This window comes from Corythoichthys intestinalis, chromosome 10 (genome assembly GCF_030265065.1).
Source record: "Corythoichthys intestinalis isolate RoL2023-P3 chromosome 10, ASM3026506v1, whole genome shotgun sequence".
NCBI classification, from domain to species: Eukaryota; Metazoa; Chordata; class Actinopteri; order Syngnathiformes; family Syngnathidae; genus Corythoichthys; species Corythoichthys intestinalis.
The window spans coordinates 37,569,945-37,582,270 of record NC_080404.1 but is presented as its reverse complement, the minus strand read 5'-3'; positions in this window follow the sequence as shown (position 1 = coordinate 37,582,270).

Sequence of the window (12,326 nt, the reverse complement as noted above, 5' to 3'; positions counted from 1 at the left end):
TCCCCGGGTTACGACGTACACGACTTATGTGATTTCCACTTTATGACGCCGGAGCCTCGTCCGCTGTTTTGTCTCCAGTGTTTTTTTTGTTGTTGTTCGGCTTGACAGACAGCAAACAAAGCATTTGTGCTTCTTAAAGCTTTTAACGTCCTTCACTTTTGATAATTTGTAAAGCTGTAACGCACATATGTATACGTCTGTTCAAAACGGTACACATTTTAACGATAAAACACTCAACACAAAACGATTGGTGTTCAAACGTCCATCTTGTCTGATCAATATGTAAATTTAGTGGATTAAATTAGCCTAATTTGTCTCATATAAATCCGCTAGCTCAAATGCTACGAATGCTAACGTATTAACAATTCTCATAGCAAATCGCTCATACGTAACTTGACAAACTGTGGCTCTAAACTTAATTACAAATGCATACACAAACATATATTAGCTGAAGCAACTTATAGCCTTATGTGGGCAAAAGCAGACCTCAACTATCTTTTATCTATGTGAGACGTCTAAGTGCTCCTGTATGGAAGCATTATTGAAAGACAGTCCAACCAGACCCTACACTCCTGCCAGAGGGCAGTGTATCCCCCACCATTAAACAAAATGCAATACTTTTGGACTTTTTGGATAGGTATTTGAAATTTTAAAGGGTTGATTCCGATTTACACGGAAATTCGGGCTACGTCGTCTGCGTAGGAATTGAACTCGTTCGTTACCCGGGGACTACCTGTACTTTGCACTGCTAATTTAAGACAAAAGTTCAAGTCTTGCGTTACACTAATGACATCATGAGTTTTTTCATCACTCCAAAAGCATTTTGTGTTGATTTTCAACATGCGTTAGACAACATGTGAGGCCAGGACTGTCATGCTTTTTTGCGAGTGCAACATTAAATACATTTGCTGTCCAAAACCATTCGTAATTATTGTTTTAGTTGATTTATTGAATGAACACGACATAAAGAAAACCAAAATTTACTTCGAAGTTTAAACTTTTTGGTTTATGGGTAAAACGGTTGCATTTTGAAAAAGCTACCTGTTCTATTTCTGATTACTGAAGAACAAACAATGTTAGAAATATTTTTTAAATTTCAAGTCAAAATGCTCCAATGTCTGAAAGTGAGTTCATGACCACCTAAATTAATTCATTTTGAACTCATATCCTGCCCTTCACTACAATAGACATTCACTTAACAACTCAAAATGGATTGGACGTCTAACGCTGTCATTAATAGAACAAATGACTATAAAGTTTAAATATCCATGTCAGTTTTTTTGATTTGGCAATCTATCGGAATTCAACTCTAACTTACATTTGCTTCCCTCTCCATGTATTTAAATGTATATAAGATGAAGCACTTTGTACTGTACATTGTTAATTTATTGCACCGCCTTAGTTGTATTATTAGTCCTGTTTGTTTTCTATTCTGCCATGATGTAAAGAATAATAAACCCTTCCTTGTATCATCTGGTGTCTGTTGTTTTGAAGTAAACATAGCGCTACTTCTCTCATTGTTCACACAAGTGGGTTAGGGTCCTCAAGGTGGGGCCTCGGAGAGGGGGCCAGTCCAGAAAAACCCTTCAACTCCGTTCAACTTCGCTCCATCGTGCTTTTCTCAATTTCACCCCCACAACCAATCCCTCCCGTTCCCTCCCTCGTCTTGATAATCCTCAAAAGAACGCCCGAGTTTCTTTACTGTTTAATACTAGTTTAATTAACTTTGTCCAGACAGAGTAGTACAACCCAGAGGGGGGGTCTCAGTGGAGGGCATGAGGCAAGTTGCCCTTATAAAAATCATCCCGCCTTTAATTTTGTATGCTAATCTCCTTTTTCACGCCGCACCTCCTCAGAGCGGCGATTGAGGGGGAGAAAATGTTGGGAAAACTTGCGTGAGGCTTCCTGCTGCTGCTTTATTCCAACGGGCCCACCTATTTGGCTCCTTTCACTCCTTTAGGGCCTGCCTTTGCTCGATTTAACAATGCGCGCAGAGCTAATCAGCTCTCTCGGAAATGCGCCGCCGTCCAGGAAGATAATCCTCCTTCTTGGGCTGCTCTCAATGGCCCGTCGCCTCCGAAAGGAGTTTGGGAAAAGGCTTTACACAGATTCACACTGTTCCCTCAAAAGAAGTTAGTTCAAGTATTGTGCCCTGACAAGTGGCTTTTATAAACACATGCTCGCCGAGATGGCCGACCAAGCGCCGTGCGCTAGCGGGGGCCTATGCTCGGGCGGCCGAGGGCCGAAGCCCTTCAGGCCAGAAAGAGGAGATTAGGGGTCCCATTGAGGAAAAAGGGGGAACAGAGCATTCATTTCTGCACCTTCCTTTTTTGGCTCAATAATGTGTCAAGGAAACACCTTGTTGACATCTTATTTAGTAAACCACGAAAATCAAAAGCCGCTGACCCCCCGGCAGGATCGCTCGCATGAAAAGCAGCATTCCAGACATATTGCTGTGCGAACACTGGACTGTTTTTTTTTTGCCCCTGAAGCTAATTGCTAAAGCTAACTAAAGAATGGCATCCAATAAAAACCAGGTTTTTCAAGTTATGAAAATTGTTTAGAGTGAAAGAAAGTGTATGTGTGTGTGCATGCATGCTCCAGCTGCCAACCGTCCTTTGAAAAAAAATGAATCGTCCCGTATTCAGAAACTAAAGTACGCGTCCCGTTACAAGGGACGCACTTTGTCCCGTATTACCCCGTATTACCATGAAACTAAAAAATAGTGTCTTTAAGATAATGCAGCCTGCTTTGTGACCAATGAGCATACGAGTATAACAATGGCAATATGAAATCCCGCTCATCTCATTGGTCGAGTTACTGTCGCTAGTCATGACGATAACGGAAGACAACAGCATGGACAACCCAAAAAATAACGCAGCCTCGAAGTTATTATTATTTTTTTTATGTTTGCACTTTTCTTACTGTTCTGCTTTGTATATTGACAGTCACGAGTCGTATGATCAAAACTGCGTGATCAATGACATCGTGTCTTTAAAGAACCGTGAAAAAAAAAAAGAACGTTTAAATGTTTAAAGTTTAAACTTTTTCACATTGAGGACTCTCCCAGTTTTTATTTGGCACACAAAACCACAGAAAACCGGAGATATGCTCGTTTTAATGCGAGGATAGAAAATATCTTTATCCATGCATGTGTGACGCACTAGACACTAGAGGGCACTCGTGCTCTTGGGACTAGACGTCTTGACGATTCACTTCTGTATACGTATTTCTCAAGTCGGAATTTGATTATTTTCATGTATTTTTTTCCCCTAAAATGGTAATTTAATAGGTTTTAGTGCAGTGTTGTTTTTGTCAACGATAATGATAACCGAGTATTTCATCGACGTACCATGACAAGACCATAATGAGCTAAAAATGTGTTTTGGGAGACTAAAACATAGAGAGACGAATGCAATTTTCGTCTATGAGACAAGAATGAGACGAAAATGCGCCATAGTTTCCGTCACATGTTCACAATGTTTAACATTTTTATGAATAGTTAGCCTACATTGTGGCCATGTCTGGTTGTGTCACTGATGTGATGTGCTGCGCACCCCCAACTCGCCAGTGTCCTCTCCAGGCTTGCTTGTTTTGAAACACACACTGTAAGATTTGTTTTATTTTAGCAAGAGAGAATATGCAATGTTGCTTTAAACTCTAAAGGTGCTGAGTGATCATCACAAACTAAATGTTACTCGTAGCGTTAGCATATCATTCACGTTAGCCTTAGGCTAATGCTAACGGCTTGCGTCCTCTTAAAAACTCTGACTTTTTTTCTTTTTTTACATACAGTTTGTAGCGTCCAGGTGGGTATAATTAATTGAAAATTATGTACTGTTTTCTTGCTGAGTGTGTATTATCACCAAGTTGGTGTTGTCCTTGTAGACGCTAAAATATTTACTCATCTGTCAATGTTCATTCGATATAGTTGGAAACCTTTATTTATATATTTATTTTTGGACTAAAATATTTGAATTTTACAGACGAATACTTTTTAAGTAAACACTTACTAAAGCTAGACGAAACTAGTCTGAGTTTTCGTCAAGAAAAACTAGACAAACACATTTTGAAATGACTAAAATATGGATAAGACAAATAACTATTATCGTTCAAAAGACAAGGACGAAAATTAAAAGGGTTGCCAAAAACAACACTGATATTGTGGTTTTCTTCACAGTTCATAGAAATGATGTTGTGCTGAGAAAAATGACACCAAGCAAGATACCCAGAGCATGTTAAACATTTTTACACGCTATAAGAGACAAAAATAAAAACGATTTACACAAAACGGCAAAAAACAAAACAAAAAAAACCCATAAAAACCACACACACACGCACACGCATACAAAAAAAAAAAGACTTCTTTCAGCAGCAGGGCTGAAATAAATTTTAACACATTTTAGATGTAATTTATTTTATGAATAGATATAAAGGTTTCTTATAAATGTATTCGGTATGTTAGAAATATAACATTTTCAGGGGCGCTGGAAGACACACAGCAAGGGGTGCTGAGGATATATTTTTTTAAAAATTTCCCATCCCAAAACACCCATTTCGGTCCAAATTTGTTATGCTTGTGAGTTTTCTCCATACAAGGCGTGCACAATGGCAGTACACACGCATGCTGGATAGTTTTATTTCACCCACAGTGTGTGTTGGAGTTTTTGTATTGGAAAATAAATGTGCTAGAAGGCGCAATGACACACGAACAGTGTTGTTAATAACGGCGTTACAATATAACGGCGTTACTAACGGCGTTATTTTTTTCAGTAGTGGGTAATCTAATTAATTACTTTTCTCATCTTGGCAACGCCGTTACCGTTACTGAGGACGGAAAGGCATGCGTTACTATATTGGTCGAACAGTCTGAGGGAGACGGACTCACCGAGACGACAGAGCAGAACAGGAGTAGGTAGGAGGCAAAGTTGTGACGCCGAGAAAACGCGATGCTAGGTAGCTCCAATAATACATGTTGTAGCAGATAGCCTACAAACTACGCCCACATGTTGTGGTAGATATGGTAGACATGGTAAATACCCCTTGTACTGTACATAGATATAATTAGATGCAAAATGACAGACATGGCACTAAATGAGTTAGTAGACAGCCGCCATCTTAAAGCAGTACATTTTTTAGAATGGCTCTGTTGGAGAAAACCTTCCCAGCGAACCTAAGTAACTTTTCATCTAAAATACTTCTAAATCGGCAAAATCTTGACTTAAATCTATCTTTAAATGATGAAACAGTTTTAAAACGTACATATGTCGAAAGTAGAGAGAAGGGAACTAATGCAATAATGGGAGCAATTTTAACAACTTTTAACAGTTGGTTCAGGGTAAAGGGTAAATTAGGGTAAAGAATTGGGCTCGGGCCAATTGTACCAAAAACCTTCACAAAAAACTTCCCATCGTGTGGCCAATGTTTTTTTTTTTTTTTTTTTTTGAGGAAAAAAAAAAAAGTAATTATCACCAATTACTTTGCCAAGTAACTAATTACTCTTACATTCAGGTAATTGAGTTACTAACGCAATTACTTTTTGGGAGAAGTAATTTGTAACTATAATTAATTACTTTTTTTCAGTAAGATTAACAACACTGCACACGAACACATTTGAAAACTAAAAGGGCCAATAAGCATCGGTTTAACACCCCCTCTTCACAACGCAAAAATAAATTGCACACGAATATCCAACAGTGCTCTGCACGGCGGCAGCTCAACAGCAACAACAAACATTAATCTGGCCACAATGCAAGCATTTCTTACCTATTTGAAGACACCAAAGGACAATCATCTTCATTTTGGACCTCAAATTTAAATTTAGAAAATGTTGCAGCTTTTGTTAAAAAACAAAAACAAAAAAAGTTTACTTTTCCGTTCCACTAGCAACTTATTCAACTTGACCCGGTAGCAAGCAAGGTGTCAGGTGGTGTTATTAACCAAAAACAAAAGCAAAAAAAAAACGAAAAAAAAAAACCAACAGCTATGTTTAATCGCCAAAATGAAATACGCTATTGTTTCAATGTTTAATTCATTTATTTTCAAAAACAACAAAAAAATCTACCAAAACACTTTTCTCCCTAACACCAGGGGGTGCTGCAGCACCCTCAGCACCCCACTTCCCAATTTGTATTTTAATTCATTTTAGAACTATATTTTTTAAATTCGTTGAAACGAAATATTAACATATTGTATTATAATAAATAAATAAATAAATAAAATAAATGAATGAATGAATGAATGGGAAAATGGTTAAAAAAAAAAAACCCCAAAACATTCACAACATTATCAGTGTGGTTGAGCCATAAGTCAGGAAACAAAAAATTTAAGTAGAAGTGCTGATTTTCACCCAAAAAATCCTAAATCTAAGTCATGACCAAGCCTTTTGGGAGTCGAGACCGAGACAAGACAATGACTCTCAGAATGTGACCGGTCATGACACTATTGCCCAGTACTAGGTTAAAGAACCTGCACATCAATTAAATACGGAGTGCAAGTACTTTTTTCAAACATCTGCTTTGTGTGCGAGAGGCTACTTAAAATCCCACATTTCCTTCTCGCTGTCGTACATCACTCCCCCGCCACCTCGCGTTCATGCACGTTGGCAAATTGGACGCGGCAGGGCCGGCTCACAGACACAGAAGTTTGGACCCCTCTGTCTGAGGTCACGTTGCCTGCTGAGTGGGGGCAAATGCTTATCTGTCTGTGTCACGATCGACATAAGGCGCCACTTCAAAATTTTCTTTAAATATTTTTTTTCCCACCAGAGTTCATATACAGTATACGATGACAAACATGAAGATACTAGTATTTGGACTTTGGCCTTAAATAGATAATAAATAAATATTTGAATATCAATCAACTATAACGAGCTGATGTTGACAGCGATTCCGAAAAATGTTTATAATTGTGCGAAACAAATGTACAGTGTAAAAAATGCTGCAAACATGAGTAGAAAAAAAATGCAGAATGCTTGAAAACTAAAGCATATACAAAAAGCTGATGGAAGATTTAAAGCGAACAAAAATTGTGTAAAAATCAGTTAAAAAATGCAACAGAAAATTAAAATAACATTTGTTGGCCATTGTATTCATAGTGTTGTCCATTAATCGAATAATCATGGGTGCCCGACAAAGAATTAGTCAAGAACATGATTTATATTTTACGTTGTGAAGTCAGCATACAAACTGTAATCATTATGTCAAAGGTTTTGTGCTGTTTTTTTAAAAGCTGTTTAACATTTGTAGGATTACAAAAGGTGAGCTGTTATGCAACGCTAAGATACAAAAGAAAACATCAGTGTAAAAGACATAGGAAAATATATTTGGTCAAAGGTTTTATCAATATTTTCCTTGTTGCCCGGGACAAAGTTTAAACAAGTTCTATATACAAGCTTCGGCCCATTCAAAAATTTCTCGTGAATTTCTTAGTTTTCATTCAAAATCAACAAAGATTCTTCTTAGGTAGCAAGCAAATGGGAAAAAAAATCCTTCTAATGCTTGAGAGAATCCCTGACTAATAGGATTTAAGGCTTAGGGTCTCTGGACCTACATCACCTAGAGGGGCGAGGGTCAATATGAATGTGAGAGAAAGCCAACATAGATGACTTGGAGGATGTAGGATGCCGGACGTGCTATCATGTGACCCCAAAATCTGCTGAATCCGCGTCACAAATTGCTCAAAATGAGCCCACTCGACTTCCGTGGAGTCTAAATTAAAAAGAGCAGTGGACAGACAGGAGACAATAGTTGTGCATGATCAATCAGGATTGAGATACAAACTTCTATGGGGGGCTTGAAGAGGGCTCACCGGGGTGGTCAATATCCCTGCTCATCCACACAAGAATGGGGAAGCAGAGGAGCATCAGAGGGATCAAGCTCAGCTCATCCCACTGATGTGCACAGGAAACACAAGAGCATGGGAACCCACCGGGGTGTCGGCGCTGCCAGATGAGGTTCCCTGCCGGGCCGAGGTGAATACCCATCAGGTCAGGAGGAAACAAACAAGGTGCTTCGCTTTCAGGAATGTCTTCATTTGTGGTGCTTTGGGGATGTTTGGGAGATTAGGAGAAAAAATAAAATAGCCCAAATATTTCACAGATATCCATAACACTGATATATTGCACATTACCGGTTAACGTATAAACAACTTTGTGAATGTACTAGAGGAGATTTTTCAGGCATCTGCTCTTGAGTTGACATAGACCCATCTATTACAGTAAATGTGACTTGACAGCAAAATGAGTTGAAAATCAGAGATTGAGAGAAAAAGACAATAATGTTTACCAGGTGAAAAGTTTCAGAATTGGTCATTCTCATTACATATTGTATAAACTCATTTTTTACTGGTGTAAAACTTAATTGTCCTAACAAAAAAAAAATATTGGCAAGTAACGGATTTGAACACCTGAGAAAATCTATGTCAATATTTGGTACCCTTTGTTTACAATTTCAGAGGTCGAACGTCAACGTCAAAGGTCAAATATCCCCTAAGGTACAGGTATAAGTACAAGGAATCCCTCTTGCTAATATTGTATGTATTTTAAAAATTCTACAGACTACTTCATTATAAATTTAAGTTAGGCAAGGAATGTGTGTAAAGATTTTTAGCGATTGGATTTTTTAAGACACCGGCTTTTGATTGTTCTATTTTGGTGTACGTACTGTCCTTCCAAATACAGTGAGCAAAGTAAGTACAATTGAACACCCTGTGATTTTTGCAAGTTCTTCCACTTGGAAATGATGGGCGGGTGTGAAATTTTCATGGTAGGTGCTTGTCCACAGTGAGAGACAATTAAAAAAAAAAAATCCAAAAATCGCAGTGTAAGTTTAGAAAAATAAAAATAAAAATGTATTATATTCTGTAAATAACTATTTCAACACCTGAAAAAAATCAATGTCAATATTTGGTATAGTAGCCTTTGTTTACAATTACAGAGGTCAAATGTTTTCTGTAACTTTTCACCAGGTTTGCACAGACTGCAGCAGGGATTTTGCACCACTGTTCCACACAGAACTTCTCTAGATCAATCAGGTTTCTGGACTGTTACGGATAAACAGAGTTTGCGTTTCCTCCAAAGATTTTCTATTGGGTTTAGGTCTGGAGACTGGCTAGTCCCCTCCAGAGCCTTGATATGCTTTTTACAAAGCCACTCCTTGGTTATTCTGGCTGTTTGCTTCGGTCCATTGTCATTAGGAGTGTGACAAAATATCGAAATGGTGATAAATCGTGATACTTTGTATCCCAAAAGGTTATCGATATGTGCCTGCCAAGAATCGAGATATCGTTTTAAAATGGTGTCAATGTCTAAAAAAAATAATTAAAAAGGAACCAACAAGTTGCTACCAACATCTTCCATCATAATAGTGTCTGCATTGACGGTGCTCGACGCCCAATCCATTTAGACTGGGAACGTTCGTTCATTCGAAACCAAAGCATTCATAGTCATTCTGTCCGATTTTCAGGGTATTTACAGGTCACTTGCTTTTCATTTACATGTCATTTCCTGTTGAGTTTGAGTCACTGCCTATTTATTTGGATGATTCCCAGGTCACTTCCTGTTCTGTAACTCAAAATAAACAGGAAGTGACCCATAACACACCCCAAAATCAACAGGAAGTAACTGAAAATGAACAGGTAAATGAACTTAAATGGCCCAAAATTACCTTGTTGCCTGGCACTGGCTGCCACTGATGGCCATAGACGTTCAATCCATTTGAAATGGGAGGGATGGCAGCGAACTGCCACCCTCCCGGTTCAAATGGATTGGACGTCTACTAGTGCTAAACTCATTTGAATTCACAGCAGAAAATAGTTTTTCTGTTTATTAGTTGTTTGTAGAATATCCTAGAATGATTTCCTGACCAATGTATCGATAATCGTTGTATCATCATATCGTCAGATCATCATTATCGTAAGCTTTGTATTGCAAATCGTATTGTATTATGAGGTATCAAGAGGTTCCCACTCCTAATTGTCATGTTGGAAGACCCAGTTACGACCCATTTTCAATGCTTTAACTATGAAAAGGAGATTATTCCTCAAAATCTTACAATACATGGCCCTGGTCATCCTCTCCTAAATACAGTGCAGTCGCCCAGTCCCATGTGCAGAATAGCACCCCCAAAGCATGATGCTACCACCCCCATGCTTCACAGTAGGGATGGTGTTCTTGGGATGGTACTCATTATTCTTCTTGATCTAAACACTACGAGAGGAATTTAGACCAAAAAGTTCCATTTTGATCTCATATGACGACATGACATTTTTCCATGACTTAAAACAGGCCTGGACATGTGCTGGTTAAGCAGAGGAACCTTCCGTGCCATGCATGATTTTAAACTGACGTTTTTGTGTATTACCAACAGTAACCTTGGAAATGGTGGTCCCAGCTTTTTTCAGGTCATCGACCAGCTCCTCCTGTGTAGTTCTCGGCTGATTCGTCACAATTCTTAGTCTCAATGAGACCCTACGAGGTAGATCTTGCATGGAGCACCAGTCCTAGGGAGATTGACAGTCATTTTTAGCTTCTTCCATTTTCTAATAATTGCTCCAACGGTGGATCTTATTTCACCAAGCTGCTTGGCAATTGCCCCGTAACTCTTTCCAGCCTTGTAGAGGTCTACAATTCTGTCTCTTGTGTCTTTGGACAACTCTTTGGAGTGTATGGTGTGGACAGGTGTTTATATTAGGGTTGAAAAAGTCCAACTCAACGCCACTTATTTAGGAGAACAAGTGGGTTGGAGGCAGGTGTTCAAATACTTATTTGCAGCACTATGATACTAATAAATAGTTAAAAAATCATACACTGTGATTTCTGGATTTTTTTTGGTAAATTGTCCCTCACGCTGGACAAGCACCTACCATGAAAATTTCAAACCCGCCCATAATTTCTAAGTTGGAGAACTTGCAGAAACGCAGGGTGTTCAAATACTTATTTTCCTCACTGTATCCCGGCCTCCGATGGTTCTTTTTTCACACACAGTGCATTGTGCCATAGTGGCTCTGTGCTCAAAAATTGCAACATGTGACTGTTATCACAGTCTGAGATTTCTACGGATTCTGAAGGTAAAAATCTGATTGTTCATGAAGATTTAATGGCTTTCTGGAAGAATATGGAATTTTCTGACAGTCTGAAACAGCAGTCATCTTGCAATTTAAATGATGTTGTAAATGCCTGGCAGTGGACTGAACTGGTGCCCAAACTGTTTCAGGACAGTTATAAGTTTCTGTGTCAAATTTGGTGTTTGTCCATGGCAGGCATTAACATGCTGTTTGCCAACATTATTGGCTGCCAGCCCCTTTTAGTCAAAAATGAATTGGATATCTATCACTGTCAATGGAATTGAAATAGGATTCTTTACTGCCAGCCCTCCGACTTCAAATGATTTTACACGAGGTGCGGATCGTCAAGAACCCAATTGCAAACACTGATCTTATTTGGTGGAAAATGTCTAAATGATTTCTGGTGTCCACAGTAAAAGTTCCTTTTGAATTCTAGGCAGACAAAGTCTTTTAATGTTCTCTTTTGCATTGGTAATAGGTCAAGAGTTGGCAAAGCTTGTTATACGATTCACAGTTGAAGAAATAGAAAAGAGAACTCACAGTTGTCTTTACAGTATAACACAACATTGGGCTTGTGTTCACCAAGTTAACCTAAAACTGTCCAAATACTGAAAATTTCAGCAAATTAATTTCACTTTAACCAATTGGTAAGCAACAATTAACCCCCCCCCCCCCCCCAAATTTCAAGAATTAAATCAATTTTATTGTCGTAGCATCAATTTGTTTGTTGGCTGTCAATTTGTAGTAATATCCTGTCTCTGAATATAAGGATATAAAGAAAATTAAATTCACAGCTTAATGGAAACATGATCGACAAACCAATTGATTTTCATAATTTTATGATTTTGCTTTTATATTTATTGATAAAAAAATACACATTCCTTATACCAGTGAATGCCATCCAGATTACAGTGAGAAAAGTCCAAATGTCATATTATATGAAAAATGTTTATTCATGGCAAAAAAATTGTACTGTATCTTCGTCATTTATCTATGCCAGCTACATAAACATAGTGACTGTATAGGCAGAATAAAATGCAACAGGTTGCCACTTCAAGGCAACAGCACCCTCCAGCGTTGAATACATCTTACAACAATTGCTTTTTTATTCAAAGTAAAAATACATATTCCTAAATTCCCATATCCCATCATATAGTCTTTGAGAATCGAGACCGTATGACGCAAATTAGTGAAAAATTAAAATAATACTTTTGTGTTTTTTTTTTTTTGCTTAGATAGATCAATTAGGGCTCTAGGTTTTG